The sequence below is a fragment of the Gigantopelta aegis genome, unplaced genomic scaffold (assembly GCF_016097555.1).
Source record: "Gigantopelta aegis isolate Gae_Host unplaced genomic scaffold, Gae_host_genome ctg4294_pilon_pilon, whole genome shotgun sequence".
In the NCBI taxonomy this organism is placed as follows: Eukaryota; Metazoa; Mollusca; class Gastropoda; order Neomphalida; family Peltospiridae; genus Gigantopelta; species Gigantopelta aegis.
This window is the reverse complement of record NW_024533785.1, coordinates 254-19,766: the sequence shown is the minus strand read 5'-3', so window position 1 is coordinate 19,766 and position 19,513 is coordinate 254. Positions and strand designations below refer to the sequence as shown.

Genomic DNA, 19,513 nt, shown 5'->3' with positions numbered 1-19,513 from the left:
TTTTGTTTAAAAATATTACGATAATAGTTGATAGGAGGTGGTTAAGCTCCTTTTTTGACTAAAATAGTGAACTTGAATGCTTCAAGATCTTCATCTGAAATATTGTCACGATTACGAACACCCTAACAATGAAGTTGACAGTATTTACAGTTAATTTATGTGAAAGTGTAAGTTATAGTATAATTATATACCAAAGTCAATCAATGTTTGGTAATGATGTACTAATACTTACTATTTTTTTTCCTCTATACATGTCTTCAAAAGCATTAAATCGTTTAAAGAAATGAGGAACTCAGGTAACCATGGAGTTTGAAACATAAACATATACTGACAAAAAGAGATTAATAAAGTCATTAGTTCTTTGTTGATAATAATGGTGATAACTGTTTATAAAGTAGTTAATAATCAACAACCTATACAGTATCACAATAGCATTAATGTAATATTACTTACCCAAGACCTCATTAACTGTTCACAGCCTTTTTAAAAGCCTGCTTCATTATTCTGTAGTAATGGGTGTAAAATAAAACATCATAAAAAGGAATAGTCAATAGTCTAATAATAATATCATTATACAACATTGTGTTCAGTGCTATAACTATTATATAATGAATGAACTAGTTTATAATTTTTCCATAAAAATTAAAATGAATGTTAATAGTGATATAGTTTTTGTTAAAACACAGCTACACACTTTGTGGTACAAAGGCCCATATAAAGATATATCTTTACAATGTAGTTCACACCTTTATCTTTTTGAACTTCAAAAAAAAATATTAAGTACACTACAAACTAATAGTAACATATAGTGTATAATACATTATAGCATGTTAATGCAGTACACACACCACACACACACACAACACACACACACACACAATATATATAGATGTGTTTATAATATATGTGTATGTATAAGCTCACATTAACCTACGTACTTGGATGAACACAATTCATCACAATTTAAGTTATCAAATAATTCAGAGTGGTCTTGGACAACAGTCCTAAACAAATGATACAAGCATTTTTGTTATTCTTTCCATGATAAAAAAACAAAGCTCAATATTATATTAATAATAAAAGTGTTATTGTTGTTGTTCATTTTTACTATTGTAATAAATAATTTACCCTATGATTAACAACACAATTAGAAGTATCTTACCAAGCAATTGCACCACCCCAGTCATGTCCAACAAGAACGCACTTTCTATCAGGACTAAGCATCTGTATCTATAATTATAGATTATAATATTATTACAAGTCAAGATTACATTATACCAGTTGTACTATGTCTTCCTTCAGTATATCCATAGTATAGTTATGAACTCCTGCTGGTTTCTCAGTCTCACCATATCCTCTAAATAATAACATAATGATGATGTATATTTATTGATAGGTTACAATGCTGCATAATAATAATAATTGGTATACCATAGATCAGGAAACTTTCACGTTGCAGTAGTTTCATGTAAAAAAATTAATGTTAAAAATTTTTTCGAGTACTATTACATACTGTAAACATTTCAATATGTAACAATGTTAGTGTGTTATTTTTTGTGCATCATCCAACATTCAAACTTCTTTTCATAATGAAACTTTTCTGATCTACGGTAATATTTATTTCAATAGTCAAATAATATACAAAAACTAAATTTCAGTAATGTACTATAGCCCAGTCCTACTTATCATAAATGAAGTAAGAGTCAAAAAAAGAAATATACCTTAAATCAATAGCTACTACTCGATAATCACGACAAAATTCCCTTAACTGATAACGCCAAGCAAACCAAAACTAAATAACGTTTGACAATGCTATAATTAAAGTAAAAAAAAATACAAACAGCTAACCCTCTGGAAAACCATGAAGGAAGAGAGGCATCACTTGTTTGCTGGGATCTCCGTTAATAACACAATGAAACTTAATACCGTTAGCAGTAATATATTCATGAGTACCAATGATAAATCAATCAAACATGATGGAGGGACTAAGAGAGAGAGGAGAGAGAGAGAGAGAGAGGAGAGAGAGAGAGAGAGAGAGACAGAGAGAGAAGAGACAGACAGAGAGACAGAGAGACATTAATATTTAATACACAAATTCATGAATATATATTTTTAGACTTTATAGATGATATACATCAAACATTAGCACATGATAAAACACACTTGTTTTATTCTTAATATATTTTCACATTTGACATATTATATCATTATTGGTTAGGACAATCATTACGGTGTGAAGTATGCTACTAATGTTTTTAACGACTATTTGAATATTTACAATGGGCGTAAAAAAAAATAACTCCTTTCACTCTAGAAATTTAGACTGTTTCTAAATTATGGAGTCATCAAAAAGTTTTCTTAATTATTACATTTTTATTTCTACAGAATTACATTTTTTTTTTGGCATGACTTGGGACCCTAAGCAACGTAAATAACTTCAGTGTCAATCAATATATCAACTACATGATAAATATAACACTTCACATTCAATGAAGTTTTTTCAATGAAGTCCAATCTCAATACAATCATACTATGGTATCATAGGTGGAAAAAGAAAAGAGAATAAGAATGCAATCATAATACCTTCTTTCAAACATTTATTGACTCCAAAGAACATAATTTAAATCATGAAGATAACAGTGAAATCCAATGCATCATTCTACTTGTGTCAGACTTATACATAATTAAACTTGCTATATCTTACATATTAAAGTGAGAGGGTCAGGATTTTTGAAGGGAGAGTTATGTATACACACATGCTTTAGAATCAACAAAAAAATATCAGATTTAAAGAGCATAACCACATTAATTTTGACTATATGATGTATTTCATATTCTTCATTTCTGGCTACGAATTCTTTAGCTACTAACACTAAATTTAACTCTTTAATTGGTTTTTGTGAACATGAAGTTGTTTAACCTTTGCTCACTCATTGTTGACCTCAAAAACATGCTTTAGAGCTGTCTTTTTGCCATTGTGAAGTCTAGCTCTAAATGAACATTTAGTATACTATGATCACCCTCTTTTATAGCTTATATATAATTATTGCGTATTATAGCTTGTATTGTCTGGAGATATCGTCTGTTGTGTGAGTGCAGCAACACCAGATTAACGGCAGTCCTTACCATTTCTTGATTTCTTTTCTGAAGACATTGAAAGGATTTCGCAGTATTGTCAAAAATTACTCCCATAAAGGCAATGACAGTACCAATACATTGTAAAGAAACAGACCAGCAAAGTCACAAATAACGCCATTTTCTCATATGCACAGAAGTTAGGGCGTTGCCAGGCCCTCTGGGGGGGGGGGGGTGTTGTGAAACGACACGTGAAGTATATAGACTACGTAAGATTAAGATCAGCATTTCTTTGAGTAGAAGCTCAACAACTTGGTAATGGCCATTCTGACTAGCAAATATTAGTGCTGTTCCTCCTCCTTCATTCTGGTAGTCAATATTGGCTCCTAACTCCAGTAGTATTGTAACAACATTATTATTACCAGCTTGAGCTGCTTGAAGTAGTGATTGTTCAAAGGTAAATGTTATATCCTCTTCTTCCATTAAGATAGGTTGCTCATTTATTATCATTCTGAAAATACCAACTTGATGCATAAACTCTGTTTTTTCAGTAGCCAGCTGTATGAGAAGTTGTTGATTGTGAGCAAGGTACAAGAAAACTAACACAAATACATCCTTGTTTGATGTAAATATGACTGAAAATGTTGTCATCATAGGGAAAGGGTAATTAATAAACTTACGAAAAATGTCTAATGTTATTTTCCCACATCTTCTTTGTAATTTGATCTCTACTTTACAAGTTGTTTCAGTGATTTCATGATTTGGTATCAGTGCTTCTTCAATAGCACTCTGGATGTGTTGTAGTTCAGATGATTTATCAAATACTTCAAGTTCTTCCAAATAAATGGCAAATTCAGTTTGTAGGTCACTTTCAGGGAGGAATGTATTAACAATGCTCTCTTTTAATTCACAGTTACTAAAAAAGCAGTAGTAAGGTTCTATATCAATAAACAATTCATCAATGGTTGTAACTTCAATCAATTTGTCCAGTTCCTTTTCTTCACATAGCCAGGGTAGTAATTTAATATGTCTTGCTATGTCAATTAATTTACATTTATTACTTTTATCATCTCTTCAAGATGACTTACAATTTTACATACTAAAGATGTAAATTTGTCTACAAGTCTTTTCAGCTTTTTGCAACTTGATCTTTAGAACTAATTTCTATTATTTCTTGTTCATTTGATGTGTTCATTTGCTACTGTAGCACTGGATTGATTGTCATCTTTTTTCAATGTTCTATATATGAATTAATTTAGCATCTTTACTGTGTGTACCTAAATAATACAGATGAAGACACTGATAATCATCTTTAATAAATCCAATGCACTTACCTTGATAGGAATCTAGTGGTTTTATTTCAGTTTCACTATGGCTCCCTATAGGGTTTGACAATGCTGTACTGAATGAATATTGCCTTGTTTGTATTGTTCACTTCCTTGTAATCGTTTTTCACTTCAACAGTTTCAGTTAATGTGTCATCTTGATTGTATGTACCTATAACAGAGATAGATAATGAAGAAGAGTGTTTAGGTAATGATTTTTATTTTTTTAAGCCCCTATAAATTAAAATATGATAAAAATTATTATAATTAGTAGTGCATGTTCTAGTTTGCTTAAGTAGGGCTAGTTTTATTCTTTATTTTAGTAGTATTAATTTTTTAGCAGTCTCATCGATGCTATAGTAATCATGTTTATAGGTATAGTTAGCTCACAGATGCTAGTAATCACGAACTAGCGTTAATGATATTCATAGGCGACAAACAGCGCGCCCCACAAGAGCATGAAGACAAAATCTGCAGTACATATAAAAGGAAATGAAAAACCACCTTGGATAGGTTGTGTTGTGGGCCAGCGTTCTGCAATGCACCAGACCTCTGAGATGGTTACCAGCATACTCTTCGGAGTATCCGAAAGGCCGACTAGGATAGGGCTGGTAGTCTCCCTTTAACGAGAAGAGGCTGGTGTATTTGTGGTTCCGGTTCCTGAATGCGACATTCCCTAAGAGCTGGAATCCCGTACGGCTGGTTTTAAGTTAGGGCGATGCTCCAGCCAGGATTACCTCGCGAAAGACGAGGGTTACCAAGCCAGGTGGCGGTCCCAGCTAGCAATAGCAGGGAATCCTGGAGCCTAAGTGGAAGCCTGAGTGGGTGAGCGAGTAGGAATCGTTTGGGCAACACAACATGTTTTTTTTTATTTTATAAATCTTAACATTATTTTAAACTACGAGAATGTCAGCCAATCCAAAGTAAAGTTAATGTTGTTGCTAAAAGTCAAAATTAAAGGACATATTGGAAGTTCCTTTAATTTCAGTTCAACTTAACTAACACTAACTATATAATAGATATTTGGTGACAACATCCATGATGTCTCACTGACTGAAGATCTTCTTGTGCTATCATCACAACATTGTCAATATTATAGTTTTCAATGGATCGTCAATATTATAGTTTTCAATGGATCCTGGATAATAAGTTCCACCATTGAGTCAGTAAGCTTGTTTGGAATAACAAAACATATCTTTTTTAAATGTAATAGAAATAATATGTTTATAATACTTCAGAACATTTTCAACTTTGATGTTTAATTTTACAATATTAATTGATCAATTTTTAGAATTACTTTGCATTTGTCTAAATTGTAATAAACTGTTTATTTGCCACTTGAATTGTGGCTAAGATATTAAAGCTACTTTTTCTCTAACCAGGATAATATAGATTGTGTATAAAATAGCAACATTATTCTATATTCTGGATATCTTCCTGTAATCCATATCAACTAAATTGCAAACCAGCAGTCATACTCTACACTCTCAAACATAAATCAAAGATTGTCTTTTTGCATTAACTTTGGCCTGTACTAGTGTACTCACAGTTGCTCACACCTACTGCAATATCAACTGTGCCTCATTTCAAGCACAGGGTATATCGTAGAACTATTGCCTCATTGTTCTATTGTATTTCTGAGTCTGCATGAACATGTTTCCAACCATTTCAACAATTATAAAACAACAATAGATTGAACAGTTGTATATTAATATATACATTACAAATAAGCGAAACTACCCTATGTATGTAGGAGACAGCTATCATAGAGTATAGAGTACTAGCTCTACCGACTCAGATCTGCCAGCGTTAGCTTTAAAATTCTATAATTTAAATGTATCAATCATTTCATGCATCCATTTGGTTCTAATTAAAGTTTGTTGACAAACTTACATTTCGTAAATGTTAGCCATTAATGAAAATTCTAGATTGGCCATTCAGACATGTTATTGTTTTAAAAATGTGAATCTACTGCTCATAGTATATACCATTATGTGTCATTTAGTTTTACTATACAGAGAGTAAGTTCTTTGATTTGGAGAGTGACAGCCATTATACATTCTTTCTGATCTGTATGGTATCCCATCCCAGTTTCTTGATATCCCGTACAAGTAGTGAAGGCAAACAATACTCTACTCTATACTCGTAACAGTTTGAGATAATTTACTCAACTATAGCCAGCTCCCTAGTACAGTCTGACTTGTTGAAGTTTCACTATGAAATAGTAACAGTCTTTCCCTCATTGTCCCTGTTGATTGATTGTTACTGTTATGTCATGCATATACTATATTTTTATCTTATTCCTATAATTTCAGTCTCATGTCTAGTATAAGAACTTTTAAATTAGTTACTTTTCGATGAAAATGGGCACTAAAAATACTTTTGTCGCTCTTTCTTCTTCAGCAATATTACTACTAAAAGGTTTAGGACCAATTATTTGGAACAAAGAAGAAACACATTGGTTTAGACTTTTGGGACTATAGCCATTGTTTTAAGTTATTTGGACGCAAAAATATTGAATTTAGTAATTATTTTAAACAAAGGGCAAAATGAGTTTGTTTATATTATTATTAGGTGTGCATATATGTAGACAATTACTGTACACATATATGTTTTTAAAAAATTAAACTATCTATAAAAAATGTTAGTTATCACTCATTACACTATTATTGTTCAAGGAACTCCCTCATATACTGATTAGTGAGTTCAGGACAGTCTTGTTGTACCCAATGACTACAGTTAGGAATATGTCTAGAAAAGAATAGAGATAAACATATTAACTTACTTTCTGATTGTAATATGTTTATTACTGCCACATAATTATATATTTATTATTAACATACAACAACAGCAAACTGCAAACCTTTGTATGTATATAAAAGATATATATATATATATATATATATATATATACATGCACTGTACATATATATAATACAACTGACAGCATTACTTTAGTTAATTACAGTAATATTAATAAGAAGACTTACTTGACAGTAATGTTGGTACAGACTTTGTCATGGTTATCTGCAAAATGTACATCAGTGAATGAATCATCATCACCCTATAAATTTAAAAATCATGAAACCTATGTCTACTAGTTATAGCAGTGGTGGTACAATAGTCATGTTAATACAAGTATAGTCATATTACCCATATCAATAAAGTTGGAGTGTCAATAGGTTGACGAGGACCTTATTGCTCTTTTCATGAGAAGGTTACGATAATAATTAAGAATGGGTGTAATAGCTCCTTGTTGACTGAAAGTGAATTTAAATGCCTCAAGAATATCATCAGAAAAATTTTCACGATTACGAAGACCCTAAAAATTAAATTACTAGTAATTATTCAATTAGAAAACTACACACTGTTTAATAGCAATTGGATATATAGGTAACATTAACATAAACAGAAAATAAGTGTATAGTCATCTCTTCTTTTAACAAGCTTGAATGTTGTCTACTGACCTCTAAAAAGACACATCGTACATGTATTTTAATGTGTATCACATCCATATGTACATGTGTAGCTTAATTCCTTTCAAGAGAAAAACTACATCTTTGTACATCACATGTCACTTGAAAATTAAGCTGAATTTTAATAAAATTTAAATGCCAGAAAACAACAAAAAAGGAGATGTAGTGAGCCAGCATTTGACCTCTATTTACATATTAATGATGTAATTTAATTATAGCATTTTAGTTACTATTGGTAATGAATTAGGTATAACTAAAGACAGGGAATACAGACTGTATGCTGAGGTAAAAAAATTAATTAATTCAGTTATTGTTCATTGCTATGTATCACTAGTAATATTACTTACAGCTCTTCTTCCCTGTACATGGCCTTAAACATACCAAAGTCATTTAGAGATAGAACACATTCTGGCAACCACGGAGTCTGAAACATGAAGATGTACTAGATGGGAAAATAATAATAATATAATCTATATTATTATTATTTTAATCATAGATATACTATGCAGCAGAAATTAATGGCAAGTAGAAAATTTGGCAAAAAAATCCAAAATGGCATTTTGGCAATTTAAAATTAAAAGATTAATGTAATAATTATAGGGATAATACAAAAACATTTGGTCAATGCCGAAATTTGCTAAAATTAAATTAGGAAAGCCAATTTTTCCACTATTTATCCCTCGAATATCAAGTCACAGGAAAAATTTTAATTCAGGTCCAAAAAGGGGGAGGATACTATTCAAATACCATGTTTAAATATAGGTATAATTAAATAGATAAAAATTCACTCTGAGTCTTTTAATAAACTGTAGCTTGATGCGTATGGTTTCATTGATCCAAAGAAATTTCTCAAATTTTAAGTATTTTTTGATAAAAGCTAATAAAATGTATATTTGTCCTGTTAACAAAGCATGTAGTCCTCTGGGAAAACAAGCAGTAGACACTGATCTTGAGCAGAATCAATCACCATGACAATGGCATTAATTTTAATGCTATACAGAGAAAGGGAAGGCTACTACTCTAGGAAATAAGGTACATGTATTATCATCACACATACCCATGACTTCATTAGCTGTGCCCATCCTTTGGCAAGAGCCTGTTTATATACTCTATATAAAAAATACATTCAAAATATATCAAAGTGATTAAACACTATCAGATATTTTAGTATATCTACATACTTTGCATAAGGACAGTTCATAACAATAAATTTATCAAACAATTCAGGATGGTTATGGACAACTCTCCTAAAGAAAAGTGATATATCTTTATCTATATATATGACAAACTAGATATGATGAGTGATACAGATGCTAAAGAAACAGTAAAGTCTGTTTCACAATATTCATTGCCTTATAATACACACATCAACTACATGACAGTTTATGCTAATTTGGCAATACCCTTTCTCGAAGTAAAATTTTGAGTTTATATTATTTATTTTTATAATGTTATCACAAGTAAATACAATCATAAAGAGTTTAAATTATGAAGGTCTAAATTAACTTGAGCAAAATATAAGACAACACAAGTTTTATACTTTATAGTTGTAACTTACCAACCAATGATTCCACCCCAATCATGACCTACTAGAATACACTTCTGGTCAGGACTAATAGCTTTAACTGATAGAATATATTATATTGTATTGTAGCATCAAAATACAGTTAAGTTGAACCATACCAGTTGTACTATATCTTCCTTTAGTATATCTAAAGTATAATTTTTGACTCCTGCGGGTTTTTCAGTCTCACCATATCCCCTTAGGAAAAGATAAGGAGTACTTACTTGTAGTATTTAAAATATTTTGTATCAAAAATATAGTCTAAACAATGTAAGTTAACAAGTAAGACATTAAGTGATTCCATTTAGGAAGTTAGTCAACAAAATAATGACGTCACTACTGATATAGTTGTATAGGACATGTATTATAGTCTTGAAAATAGTGTATTAAAAGAATACAAAGTTGACTTTACCTCATGTCAACAGCCACTACTCGATAATCTTTACAGAACTCTCTTAACTGATACCGCCAAGAAAACCAAAACTATAGAAAAAAATCTTGTATACACCAGACACATTATTTACATGGATATTATAAAGAATGTACGTGCAATCAAATGCTAATGTATTATAGTAAATAAGCTTGTGTGTAGGTGTCCATGTATAAATGTAACTAATTGTGGTTTATTTTTATTGGTGACTTTTGATTACTGAATACAGCAATCAATACATGTAAAATTGTATGTCAAAAAGAAACCTATAATTAACTTACTTCTGGAAATCCATGAAAGAAAGAGCATCACTTGTTTACTGGGATCTCCGTTAATAACACAATGAAACTTAATACCATTAGCAGTAATATATTCATGAGTACCCAATGATAAATCAATCAAACATGCTGGAGGGACTAAGAGAGAGAGAGAGAGAAAGAGAGAGAGAGAGAGAGAGAGAGAGACAGACAGACAGACAGAGACAGACAGAGAGTTACATTACATACTTAACAGTTATAGTGATGTAATACTTATTCGCATAATAAAGTATTAGTAATGGCATAATATAATAGGATAATATAATATAATTCCTATTAGGAAAGCACAAATAAATCTAACATGCTACAAATTTGAAAGTAAACACTTCAGCTCACAACAGACTACGAGATTTTCCTTTTTTTAATCAAATTCAACAAATCCATATCTAAAATGTTAGAGTTTAAATTTATCATGATAACAACTTATAGTTGTGTAATTCTATCATAAACTAAGATGATATAATTGGCTTTGGATGATTTTATTCATAGCCAAAGTTGCATTTTATCAGGAAAGTCCCTCCTCTTGAATGTCTCGCCACACAAACTCTAAGTGAATTTTTTGTATTAGACTTTTCAACTTTCATGATGTCACTGTTGAAATCATTCAAATCAACAACTTCTTAAAAGTGCAAGTAGGAGCTTAGATATATGCATTGTATATGTATTATTATTTAAGAGTGGTTAATCTCGTGGTAACAAACCCTGAGAGCTACCACCACATCAATAAATGAATGATTGAGTCTAGTTATAAATGTACATTATTCTTACCATTTCTGTTTTCTTTTTTAAAAACCTTAAAAGGATTGGTTAGGATTGCTAGATAAGTTTAAATAAATGTGGTGATAGTCCACAACACTTGAAAGAAACGAAAGGTGAGGGTCAAAAGGATCGCCATTTTGTTAAATAGACCCGCCCTCAATTTGACCATATGACTGATGGATTTGCCACGTTATTCGGTACTTATTATTGTTTTAGCCATTTTGAAGAATATTCAAAAATAAATTTATTAAGCTAAGAAATGGAATCCAAAGTCTAACCCTCTGTCAAATAATCTATTTCTCTCTCTCTCATGCAGTTCTTCCAGTATGTTTGAGCAACTGATCATTGGGTACTCACAAATATATTACTGATAAAGGTCTTAAAAATTTTATCGTGTCACTAACTTTGTTCATGGAGATTAGAAATAGTCTGGTGCAGAACATACTTATTAGTCTGGCACATAATATATGTTAGAATTAAATCAATTATCAATATTAAGATAATGCCATTTCAATTAGAATAGGCACTCAAACATTAATTTATTATCAATAAAAAAACTTAATAAACTATCATAAAGAAACATGCCTTCATTTATATATCAAAAAATGAGTACATTATAGTGCATGTATCTATGTATACACAATGACAATGACGTCACTACTGTTCAAGGAATTCCCTCATATACTGGTTAGTGAGTTCAGGACAGTCTTGTTGTACCCAATGACTACAATTAGGGATATGTCTAGAAAGTAAATGAAGAAATATATAACTTCTATATTCAAGTTTATTTGGCACCAGATAATTATACATTTATTACATGTAGGTCTAATCAATGTAAAAGATTTTGACTATAAAAAGACAACTGTAAACCTTTGTACAAATATATATATATATATGTGTGTGTGTGTGCATATATACATACACACCATTACATACATGCATACATTATATTAAATACATACATAAATATGTATGTATTTATATACAGACATTAAGCAAATTTTAAACAAATGCTTGGTAAAAACGGTTGCTACGCATCCATCTTGAATAGGAAGTCAATGTAATTTGGGTATTCATAAAGGTCACTCATTGAACTTTCACAAACTGAATTTTAATATCTTCCTGTTCAAGATAGCTGCATAGCAACAATTTATACATAATAGCTCGTTCGAAATTTGTTTGTGCGTTAGGTACCATTTTCATATTTATGATCACATATGTATATATATGTATGAGTGTGTGTGTATATACATATACAAAAATATATATATTATATATATATATACATATGTATATTATATATATATATATATATATATATATATATATATATATATATATATATATACATAATATATGTAAATGTAGATAGTACAATTGCCAGCAGTACATTACTTCAAATTTTTTTAAAAAAACTCACTTGACAGTAATGTTGGTACAGAATTGGTCATGGTTATCTGCTAACCATATATCAAAGAATAAATCATCATCACCCTATAAATTTAAAAATCATATAAACCCATTCATAGTAGTGGTGGTACAATAGTCATGTTAATACAAGCATAGTCATCTTACCCATATCAATAAAGTTGGAATCTCAATAGGTTGACTAGGACATTCATAGTATTTTCCCTTTATAAGGTTACGTTGATAATTAAGAGGGGGTGTGGTAGCTCCTTCTTGACTGAAAGTGTATTTATATGCCTCAAGAATATCATCAGAAAAATTTTCACGATTACGGAGACCTAAAAATTAAATTATTATTAAGTACTCAATTAGGAAAACTACACACTGTTTTATAGCAATTTGGAGATATATGGTAACATTAACATATACAGAAAATAAGTGTACAGTCATCTCTTCTCTTTGCAAGCTTGACTGTAGTCTACTGACCTCCAAAAGGTACACTGGTACACTGTACATGTGTTTTAATTTATAATGTATAGTGTACATGTAATAATTGTTAGTGACCAGCATGTTATATGTATATAGTATAGTTCAGCAGTGCATTTCAGCATGACTATATATATATATATATATATATATGTACATGTAGTAATCCAACACAGTTGAAATTTATTTAAATTTTATTTAATTTAAATACCAAAAACAAAAAGAATGAAATATAGTGGCCAACATTTAACCACCATCTACAGATTATTGATAATTAATTGTATAGTTATTATTGGTAATGAATTAAGTATAACTAAAGAGAGAGAATACAGTCTATATGCTGAGGTATATAATGCAAAGCAAAGCTAAATTTAATTTAATTCAGTTCTGCAGATGTTATGTATGATTAGTACAGTGTTGTATTACTTACAGCTTTTCTTCCCCTGAAAATTCCCTTAAAACACCAAAGTCATTTAGTGATAGAATAAATTCTGGCAACCATGGAGTCAGAAGCCAAGAATATGTAAATGGATAGTAATAATATAATAATAGAAATATAGTTATACTATATACCAAAAATTATTAGTAAACAAAACATTTGTTACCATGTTTGCACATGTTTCCAAATTAGAATTGGATTTGGCAATTTAAAGAAAAAATACCATGCAATGATAGTAGATGTGACACAAATGGTTGGTCAAATGCCACTTTTGCCAAATGAAAGTTTTCCTAAACTATTAATAAACTCATGTATAATCACACATACCCAAGACTTCATTACTTGTGACCACTTGTGGTAAAGCCCCTGTTGATAGAGTCTATATGAAAACAAGATTATAATTTTTAAAATCATCCTATAATTGTTTTGTAAGATACACATTACAATGAAACAATTACTAGAGTTACAATTACATCTTAATTAACAGTAGTGTCTGAGGAAGACCATACATGTAACTACATAGAACACTAGATATAGAGAATTATCATCAATTGTTATACCACTCATAGTTAGGGTTAAAGAAACTCATTAGTTGCTATATGCAACGATAATTAAAGGATATGTTTTAATTTTATTTATTGTGGTCTCAATTATTCATACAACAATACATAGAATGAAACAGAGCAAATGAATGAATATGTAATAAATATACCAGGGCTTCAAAAGGTATATGTAACAGTACACATTAGACTACATTTTGAATGAGAGTGCTAGTTCTATATAATGCATACAGACCTCCTGTTACATATAACACACACACACACACATATTACAACACACATATATAAAATATATATAATATATATATATGCATACAATGTGGTCAAAGATGCATCATCAGGCAGAAACCTACAATCAAAATGTACTAAGTAACTAAACATATTATTAAATGTTATTTGTATTATTAACATACGTTTCATGTGGACCATTAATTGCAATATATTTATCAAATAACTCGGGATGGTTATGGACAGCCTCTCCTATAGCAAGTGATATTTTTATCAATTTTTTATCTATATTGTCTACATGTGTAGGTATGTTTAATATTACAGATAAATACATTTGCAACACAGCAATTTTCATAACATGACAGTTCATGTTAATTTGGCAATGCCCTTTCTTGAAGTAAAATTTTGAGTTCATATAATTATGTTTATAATGTTAATCAGAAGTCAATACAATCATGAATAGATTAAATTACGAAGGTCAAAATTAACTTGAGCAGAATATAAAGACACACAAGTTTTATACTTCTTATAGTTATAACTTACAACCAATGTATGCACCCCAATCATGACCTACTAGAATACACTTCTGGTCAGGACTAATAGTTTTAACCTGATACAATATGCGTTTTAGTATAAAAAATATTGTTAAGTTGAACCATACAAGTTGTACTATATCTTCTTCAGTATTTCCCAAGAATAATTTTTGACCCCCTGCTGGTTTTTCAGTCTCACCATATCCTCTGAGAAAGGATAAAATCTAGCTACTCTGAAAATTCAAATATATATATGCATCATATAACTACATTAACATAAAATGGAGAAACAATTTCCATGTAGGAAGTTAGCTGACAAAATAAGTACTTGCATTAGGACATGTAAAGATATGTGTGAGAGAGCTATTATGTTACAGACACATGCTATATAATGTTATAAAACAGTATGAAATATCAAGATATAAACAAAAACCAACACAATTAGTCCAACTGAGATAGAGTTTATTAAAAACTATCAAATAGTATGAAATATAATAAATAAGTGTGAGAGAGTTAGTGTTATCATAGACCTCCTGTATGTAAGTGTTCAAATAGACAGCTTATCAAAATAAAACTATCATTTGCAAAACAAACTTGTAATAGTACACATGTTGTGTTAACAGAGTCCCTTACACACCCATAGTACTAACACTAGTATTAAGGATAGCTATGTGTTGAGACAATCCTTTTGCCAATATTATTTAGTAGGTACTTATGTAGTGGAATCATAGTGAACTAACATCATAGTATAGATAATTCATCTACTTATGTGGCTATGGTTTGCACTTTAGAGTGACAACACTTCCTATAAACTAATTCTTTACATCTAAAAAATTATGAATTACCTCATGTCAACAGCCACTACTCGATAATCTTTACAGAACTCTTCTTACTGATACCGCCAAGAAAACCAAAACTATAGAAAAAATAATGTATACAAACTGACACATTATTTACATGGACATTATAAAGAAGTGTACTTATACATGTAAATGTTAATAGTTAATTTAATTGGTCACTTTCACAGCAACACATGTATATATGTATATACTCTTGTCATTGGTCCTAAACACTTCTATTACTGATGATAATTTACTAGTATAGTTTGTTTTTAAGGAAAATAACTGACTTCTGGATATCCATGAAAGAAGAACATCACTTGTTTACTGGGATCTCCATTTATGACACAATGAAACTTAATACCATTAGCAGTAATATATTCATGAGTACCCAATGATTAAATCAATCAAACATGCTGGAGGGACTGTGTGTGTGTGTGTGTGGATGAGAGACGAGAGAGAGAGAAAAACAGAGAGAGATATAATGAAGTGAAACCATTGCATACCTGTACAGGAAGCATTTTGGTGAATGACATGACTAATTAGACAAAATTATTCTCATAACAAACCTAGTGGTGGAATAAAAATTGTTTGAAAGTACATATTATTTAATATGCCACATTTTAAAAATTAGCCAGCAAACACAGCTATTAGAAAGTATGTATTGTTGAATTGAAAAAATAGTTCCAATCACTGATTAGATGTACTATAAATATTTATCACACTCGACAAATCTATAGTTCAATAAAATAGAGTTATAATAATTACAGAAATTAACTTCAGATGATATGATTTGTTTGCATGATTCCATTCGGAACAAAGTAGCATTTTCCAGATATTCCCTCACAATGAAAGTCTGGCTATGCAAGTCTAGAATGAGTACTTCTTTGTATGACATTAGACTTTTCCTTACTTTCTTTTCATAGTCAAACTTCAATCTATAAAATAATGGTCACAATGAAATTATTCAAATCAACAACTTCTTAAAAGTGCAAGTAGGAGCTTAACATATTATGCATTGTATATGTATCATTATTTAAGAGTGGTTAATCTCATGGTACCCAAACTCTGAAAAACTGGCATAATAAGCATTGATCACATCAATAAATGAATGATGATTTGAGACATGCATGTACATTAATCTTACCATTTCTTGTTTTCTTTTTAAAAAAGCATAAAAGGATTGGTTAGGATTGCTAAATAAGTTTAATAAATGTGGTGACAGTCCACAACACTTGAGAGAAACGAAACAGTGAGGGCAAAGGGACAAAGGGCAAAATAGGTATCCATTATAGAACTTTCGACTCTTTGGGCTCGCCAATCAGAATGCTCTTAGGATCTGACGTTGTAAAACGTCACATCGAGGCTAATATTCAATATAATGTGTTAACAAACACTTCAATATTAGTTGTGCCTAGTTAGGGTTAAGAAAACTCATTAGTGCTATATGCAAATGGTTTAATTAAAGGATATGTTTTCTTTATTTTATTTATTGCTCTCAATTATTTCATATACACAATACATAAAAATGAAACAGAGCAAATGGGGATGAATATGTAACAAATATACCCAGGGCTTCAAGGTGTATACACAGTAACATTAGACCTACATTTTGAATGTGAGTGTCAGTTCTATATAATGCATGACAGACCTCCCTGGTACATATAACACACACACACACATATATAAACATATATACAATACAATATTCATTAATTATATATATGCATACAATGTGGTCCAAAGAATTGCAACTCAGGCAGAAACCTACAAAATGTACTTAAATAACTAAACACATTATTAAATGTTATTTGTATTACTGATAGTGGTGTTGTAACCCCAAGTTAGCTCAGTTGCAATGGACTTGCTATGCATTCCAGCATCAATCAATCCTGTAGAACGCGTTTTCTCAACAGCAGATTATGCTTGCAGTGGACGCATAACAGACTTACAGACAAAAACTTAGAAAGGGAAGTTATGTTTCAAAAAAACAAGAAATATATTATGTTTAGAATACTTGTGTAAACTTTAACTAAAAACTAAAATGACCCCCCCATCTTTAACTTATACTAATTTTTGTTATAATTTTAGTAACACTTCACTAAAACTAAAACTAAAACTCCTATCAGTAGGTTACTTTACTATAATACTATTCTATTCATGAGATTATTTAAGGTTAAGAAAGATATGTATAGTTCTCGAGTTCATTATCAAGGAAGTGAATAATGCCAATTTGTGTCTATAAGAGTCTAAATATAAGTTAAAAATTGCAGCACCATATAGGATATTAACACTGTTGCACCGGACACTATTGAGAGTCTATACTTATAGCCCAAGATGTGGCATCCACCTTTCTCAAAAACATTTAGATAGACCTTCAAAGAAATTGGCTTTCTAAGACGCATCAACACTGATTGCTCGCAAGCACGGTGCACACGTAGGCTCAATGAAGGGACTATGATTTACTCCTATCAAGAAATGAAAATGAAATGCATCATTTGTTCCTACTGCATGTTCAAATGTGTGGCCATTAATATAGGAGGCAAGTGTCTTCTGAGAAGGTTCATGTTTAATTTCTGTCTGCTACACCATTAAGCACAACAATTTTTAATCATGAAGTGATGAAAGTGGTTTGGGCTCTGGCTAGCTCTGACTCAATCTGGATGTGTCAGATTGCAGTCAAGTGTGATTTATTTGATTAGGGGGACAAGTCATCCTTGGTTCAAATATGGTGAAAACAGGACCAGCTCCCCCAGAGTATTGTAAAGCTAACTTCAAATTAATGTTAGTTTGTATAAAACTTTTTTTAATTTACTAGTCACTGTTTCATTATCAATTAATTCCAAGACCTCACTTTTTAAGTAGCCATTGAACTACATATATTTAAGTTATTGAAATAATCATAATTATTTTTATTTTACTATGGAACAAAAGATCATTTTAGGGAAAGTAGAAGTGATATAGGGTAGCCAAAGCAAACACATGAGCATGTTTAATATTAACAGATTGGTTGTCAATGTTTTTATTAGCATTAAAACACACTAAAGTGCAAAACATGAGGATTATGCTTTTGATAGTATAGATTATTAAAAAATGATCATAAACTATATGTTTATAACTATTTACTGGCTTGCTTGGATTGTTGTTGCAATTAAAAAATCTTTATGGCCACCTGTATCTCCTAGTGTGAGCAATATAAACCCCCATACAGGTTGCAACTACAAAGAATATGTTGATTGTTTGAACATAAGACTACAGAGACCCCACCGCAATAAAGTTATATGTGGGGGGGGGGGGGGGCTCTGCCCCTTTCAAAAATATTGGGGTTTAGCCATTCAGCACCCATTCCTACACCTATTGTGTACAAGCAATGATGTCATTGAGTTATGTCCGTAAATTGTGAAGTGTAACAGTATATTTTTGGGTGTGCATTATTGTCGTTAGGAACTCCTCTAATGTACATGTCCATCATTCAATTACTCATACCATAAGACTAAGTAGAAGGGTTTATGGGGTTGTCTCAACTGAGTAGCCTGTTTCAAACGTCGAGGACATAATGAAATACTGTGTGAATTAATTGTTTAATCCCAGTTTCACCCCCCCCGCCCAACCCGCCCCCCCTCTCCCCTCCTCCCCTGTTTTGACCTTCAGATGTTTTGATAGTTTGTGATCCATTACCAAAATGTAACTATATGATTTTGGAGAAGAAGACTGACTACTACTTCCTTAAATCAACCTACAACTCCTTAATACAAACACTTAATGGGTCTATTACATATTACTAATAATATATATTATGAACATTATAATTCAATACATACAATAACCATACCGGTAAAGTAAAAATAGTAAGCAAATAAAAATGACCTATTATTGTAATATATCTCCACACTATTGTTTTAAAAATGAATGGTATAAGGACACATGCTTCAAGTATCTTCACAAAGTATTCAAAGTACTAGAGATATAATGTATGCATGTATAACTTGAATCAAAAATATTGAATTTAGTAATATTTTAAACAAAGGGCCAAAATGAGTTTGTTTATTATTATTAGGTGTTACATATATGTAGA

General features: G+C 30.7%; 1 pseudogene; it reads right to left on the bottom strand.

Moving 5' to 3' along the window:
- Positions 1-7,066: 7,066 nt before the first annotated feature.
- LOC121392690 lies at positions 7,067-12,397 on the bottom strand (annotated as a pseudogene).
- Between the last annotated feature and the right edge of the window lie 7,116 nt (positions 12,398-19,513).